Raw genomic sequence first — 5230 nt, 5'->3', positions numbered from 1 at the left:
CCCCTGCCACCCCACGGTCCCCACTGCCCCCCTGTGCTGCCGCTTCCCTCCCGGTCCCTCTCTGCCTGCTGGCCTGTAGCTGGGATGTGGGAGCCTGGCAAACCCATCCTTCAGTGCCTTTGGGGGGCAGGTGGCCCTGGGTGCTCTCTGAAACAAGCAGCAGCTGCCGTGACCGCCGAAAGAAACACAAAACTGCAGCCTTGACTCTGCAGCTTGCTTTCCCTCGGGTTTCCCATCCCGGGTCTTTCTTAAATGCTGCCGGGTTTGTGCGATGTTGCGTAATGAAGCACTGCAGAAGAATATCGCCTTCCCGGGCTTTCCAAAATTGAATCTGCTGATTCCTGCCCATGTTTCCAGTCTCCAGCCTCTTCATATGTGCCTGTCCTCAGTGGAGCCTGCAGCGTCTTCAGAGCTTTAGCCCTTTCTCCGATGATTAGTAAGGAAGGGGTAATGGAGACTCTCATCCTGAGTTTCAGCTCTGTATTAGGGTATGACCTAAACCAACTCATTTTCAGCTGGATCAGCAACCTGAACTGACTGACACAGTGTGTGTGTGTCCCCACTCCTGCGCCGCCCCAAAGTGGAGGGTGGGAATGGAGAAGCGAGGGGGAGCGAACAGCAGAGGCCAGGCTCAGCGTGGCTTAAACCTCCACGGAGCCCCACCACCGGCTCCTGCTGTGATATCTTAATGATTCTCCCTTCTCCTCCTCCATGCTCCTGTGCCTTAATTAGCCTTTCCCCCTCCTGTGGGCCAAACTGCTCTGCTTTCTTTTCAATCCTCCTTCCTCGTGCTTTGCCTCTAAGAGTGTCTTTCTACTGTTACACTTCAAAGGCTTTGCTCCTGCATCTCCCCTGTGCCAGCAGCAGCTGGTAACACCCCAGAGCAGGCCAGGTCTGCCATGAACTCGCAGTCATTGAAATGGCTTCAGGCCCTTTGGATCTGGGCAAGAAGCAGGTATGGGGGAGGAGGGGTGGAAGGATTTTCACCATTTCACCTCTGGGAAGAGTTATTAGTAACACAGGAAAAGCGAGGGGGAAAGCAGCCCCCTCCTCCACCCACCCTCCCCAGTGGAGAGCCTGCTGAGGGCAGAGTGCTTTTATGTGCAAGTGGGAGGGAAGGAGAGTGTTAGGGCTTCAGAGGGAAACGCTTTGATCTTGACTTTGAATCTCCTGCAGTTCCCCGGCTCTCCCCCACCCCTCCCACCTACGGCCAGGACCCCAGGAGGTGGCCAAGACTCCTGGTCCTTGCCCAGCGCTGTGGTACTGCACTTGGTGCTTCACGCTTAATTCCCTCCCCTGTGCCCGGGAGCTCTGGGGAGCCTCGGGGAGCGAGGGCACAGCACCGGCACAAAGTTCAAACCTTCCCTCCCATCTCATGCAGCAGGAGGGAAGAGGGAGCCCAGCTGGACAGGAGCCAGACGGGAAAATGGCCCCGAGCCAAACAGAGGAGAATTAGAGATGGGACCTACTGTCAGGGCTCCCCTGCCCCAGGGCAGGGGACAGGCAGACCTGGCTCTCCTGTGCGCTCCTGGTGCGTTAGACTGGTCAGTCCCGAACATCACCCAGAAGATGAACTGGGAGGCAGCCACCATTAGCAGAGGGACAGGCTGCTGCTCAGGGTGACTCTCAGGGGACAGCACGGAGGTCCACATGTCCCACAAGGAGGGATCTTAAGTCAGAGAGAGGAGAACAGCAATGGGGGCCCCAGGTGTTCTCTATGGGACGGAAAGGAGGTGATACTGGGGGCTGCTGGAGGAAGGGGAATGACCCTGAGCTCTGAGCCACTGCAGAGGAAGAGGGCAATGGGGTGTGGGAGAGCCTTAGAGGCCTCAGGTCTCTCATCTAAGTTGGGACCTAGTGCCCAGGCCAGCTCCCCGCTTCCCTTGGGGAGATGAGACTCCTGGCTGGGCATTGCCACCGAGCTGTCCTAAAGTTCAGGCCAATTCTTCTTCCCTCTGTGCCACCCCTCTGCCCTCGGTCCCACAGCTGAAGTCACCCCTGTTAACTGCTCTCTCTCGCTGAGGTTGATGCACTCGGCTGTCCCTGCCTGCCAGTTCTCACTTCAGCACCACTAAATAGATTTTGCTCCTCGCATCGTCTCCTATAATTCAATCACTCCAGCTCCATTGCTCCTGGCTGAAAACTCCCTGTAGTTTGTTCACACTCCCTCTCGGTGTGATGCGAGCAGAATTGAACAAAATTGTCTGTCTGCTGGTGCCTAGCAATGTCCCGGGGCATGCACAGACAGGAGGGTGCCTCACGAGACCTTTCTGCAGAACCCAGGCAGTCTGTCTATCTGAACATCCCTTTGAGGGCTCCAGCACAGGCACGAGGCAGTGGGTTCAGAGATGGTTTCAGGGCTGGGAATGAGAAGTACCAGACAATGTGAACCCCAAAACAGGATTTCTGTCATTCAGTTCGAACAAGTTACTACAAAGATTGAGGTGGACTCCACATTTTCCAGGGCCCTGTTGGGCATAGTTACAACAGAACCACTTGACCTTCCTTCCCCCTGAAACCGGTGGGCAGACTGCAGCTGCAACAACTCTATTTCTGTTGCCACCTCAGGCTGAAAGCTCTGCTCATTGCTCTTTCCTCGTGGAGCAATGCCAGGCACAAGGGAGAAACCCAGCCTAGGCAGCGTGGAGCAATGCCAGGCACAAGGGAGAAACCCAGCCTAGGCAGCAGACACTTAGGGCCCTCCTGGAAGCCCCCATGCTCTCAGTCCTGCCAGCCTCTCAGCAAGTTCCAGCTCCTCCAGCTTCCCCGAAGGAAGATTGTGACTCTGCAGTTCTCTGGAGGGAGGAAGGTGGAAAAAACAGAAGCCAGGGCACCAGCAATGGCTTTGAGGGGATGGACATGTCAATTTAGGCCATTTAGATCAACCTGTTCCAGTTCTAGAGGTGGTTTTGGCAACTGATCCACAGTCTGACTTGCCCTGAATGGCATTTGGCTGTCCCAGCTGTTTCAGCCACATCCCACCCTGCCTCAATGGTCAGCTCTGGTACAGCCATGGACAGTGCTGCAGTGGGTAGGGTGCTCTGACTCCCTCCACTCCTGGAGGTCCCTTCAGTGGGAGTGGAGGTGGGACTGGGGAGCTTTCCAGCTGTGGGGGATAACTGAGTGTTTGAATCTTGTCCCCATGTGTGGCCCTGTCGGGATTGTCACATTCCAGTGACGGAGCCAGAGGAAGCCAAATCTTGTACAAGAACCCAGCCCCAAGTCCTTTGGACACCCTTCCTCATCAGGTTCAAACCAATGAGAATTTTGCCTACTGAAGATGGAGGTTGCTCTTGACCCAGGAGAAGACTCCATCCCCAAACTTGGAGCAGTAAAACCTGCCTTCCAGTGCAGCTAGAAACACGGTGCCGTGAGACCCACACACAGCTGGACATCTCTGTGCCTTTGCTCTGGGACTTGCCTGGGAGTGGATGGGCTGCAGCAGGCAGGTTAAAGCACAACAGGCAGAAAAGCTTCTGGCAGCTGGAGCTAAACTGCAAAGGTCTCCACGGCCTGCTGTCATGCTAAAGCATCCTGCACCAAATCAGGGAGCACACTGGTCCCCCACCCAACTCCTCCAAGGAACAGAAAAATGCTAACTACTTGTTTATATGCTGGAAGCCAGTGTGTGCAGTCATCTGCATAACAGAACTGCCCAGGCTGTCTCTTTGTGTGTTTTCCAGCTCCTATGTTAATCGCTGACCCTGCTGACTCAGGCATTTACCAGTGTCTCACTGCCCTGTGAGCACCGCTTTGCATTTGCAACCAAAGAAGTTAAAAGGATGAAGGATGAGAAGGGCAGCTCAGCAGCTGTGGATATGAACACCAGCCTGCCAGGGAAAAGATCCAGGACTGGCCAGGTTGATAGTGAGAGCAGAGCCAGCTTTGGAGATATGAAGGTTGCCTGGGGGCGAAAAAAGCTCACCAGGGGATGGCTTAGGTCTCTCTTCCTTGCACTATAGCTTTTCTGTGTCCAGTGAGAGTGACCCCTGTGAGCACTGAAGGTTGGGGTTCAGTGTCAGCTGGGGTGGTGACTCCTAGCTGAGGCTGGGAGGACTCATGAGCAGCTAGTCCACAGCTTCCAGGGACCCCATTCCTCCTGTCAAACCCTCCACACCCAGTCTTCACCTCTGCTCCTGCGCTCAGATGTGAGGCCAGAGAAGTGGGAAAAAATGCTCTGGGGAATGTGCTTCTGGGGGTGGTAGGATGCAAGGCTGGGAAGGTGTGCCTTGATGTGTGCTGTGATACTTGCTCCCAGACTACTGTGGAAGGGAGGGCAGCAGGAAAAGGGAGCTGGGCACATGTCCCGTGTTTGAAAGGTCCATGTTTAGTTTTCTGCCCAAAATGCACAAGAATCCCATATGTGGTGTTTCCACAAGCCCTCCTGCCCTCTTATTGCCAAATGCTGCAGCAGAAATGAGTGACCGCCGTGAGGTTCCCTGCAGGTGGTGGCACGCACGGAAGGAAGCCCTTGCCATGTCTCACATGGGGAGTTATTTTGTGTCCCTTACTGTGTGAGGGGGTTGTGGTGGGGCCCAGGCTGGTCCCCGAGGGTAGGCTGGGGAGTGGAAACCAGATGCTCCCTGCAGCTGGAGCTACACAAACCAGGGGACATGGAGCACCACCGGTGAAGAGCCCAGCTCTTCCCTGTTATCCAAGCTGTGCCCCCACCTTGTTAAAACGCACCCAGCCCTCACACCCAAGAGCAGATGGGCTCCCTGAGAACCCATTTTGGGGCGGTGTAGCCTGGGATGAGGCAGGTCCTGGAGGAAGGTCTTGGGGTTCTGGGCTTGTGAAGAGGACATGTGGTGGAGCTGGCGTTGGTGGCTCAGCGATGCCGGAGCAAGGTGCCTGGCGCGCGGGCTGTTTGCACAGCCTCACGTGACGCCCGAGGGACGGGATGAACCCATTGTGCGAGCAGGAGTTAAGGAGGGGGACCTCAGCCCCGAGATTAGGCTGGGGAGGCAGTAGGACAGAGATATCGGGGAGGAAGGCTGCTCCACCGAGAGCCCAGGCATGGGCGGGTGGACACAAGCCCGTCCAGGAGGCTGCCTGGAGCCAAGGGCAGGGGAAGGGCTGCTGTCATTTGGGTGCTTCCCGCAGACAAACGGGAGGGTTTTGAAGGGCAGCACAGCTGAGCTTCGCCAGCCCTAGGAGCCCGGGGGTCCCACCAGCGTTGCCTTGCCGGGGGGAGGACGGGTGCCGCTTCGGGAGGGGGGGGGGGGGGGGA

Source organism: Egretta garzetta, unplaced genomic scaffold (genome assembly GCF_000687185.1).
Source record: "Egretta garzetta isolate BGI_Z169 unplaced genomic scaffold, ASM68718v1 scaffold79, whole genome shotgun sequence".
Classification (NCBI taxonomy): domain Eukaryota; kingdom Metazoa; phylum Chordata; class Aves; order Pelecaniformes; family Ardeidae; genus Egretta; species Egretta garzetta.
This window is presented reverse-complemented; position numbering follows the sequence as displayed.